Raw genomic sequence first — 747 nt, 5'->3', positions numbered from 1 at the left:
GGGCACATACCCAGTGGGGAGTGTGCAGGAGGCGGCTGATCGATGTTTCTTTCATCAATGTTTCTAACTCTCTATCCCTCTCCCTTCCTGTCTGTAAAAATCAATAAAATATATTTTAAAAAAATATTCCTAGTATGTCCCACTGGAAAGTTCTGGGCTCCTGCTTTCTTTTACTTTTCTTAATTTAACTCTTTATGTTTCCACAAAACAATAGAAACATGCAATTGTGAATATGAAGGTAATTAAAAATAAACTTATTATGGTGGCAATATTTCTTTGTAAATTATAGTTCTATGTATAAAATTTATATGTAAATATATATAAATTATATATTAATATTATATATTCACATATATTTTATATACATATGAATTATACATTAATATATTCATAACTGTATCTTCACTTAAAATATGCCACCTTGCTTGGCCAGTGTGGCTCAGTGGTTGAGCATTGACCTATGAACCAAGAGGTCACAGTTCCATTTTAGGTCAGGGCATATGCCCAGGTTGTGGGCTTGATCCCCAATGTGGGGCATGCAGGAGGCAGCCAATCAATGATTCTCTCTCATCATTGATGTTTCTATATCTCTCTCTTTCTCTTCCTCTCTGAAATCATATATATATATATATATATATATATATATATATATATATATATATATGCCACCTTGCTGAATAGATGCAACAAATTAAAGTAAAAACATCTTTCTGGCTTAAAATCTGGTCAAATATTTTCTAAACTGGT

This window comes from Myotis lucifugus, unplaced genomic scaffold, assembly GCF_000147115.1.
Source record: "Myotis lucifugus unplaced genomic scaffold, Myoluc2.0 scaffold_148, whole genome shotgun sequence".
NCBI lineage: Eukaryota > Metazoa > Chordata > Mammalia > Chiroptera > Vespertilionidae > Myotis > Myotis lucifugus.
This window is presented reverse-complemented; position numbering follows the sequence as displayed.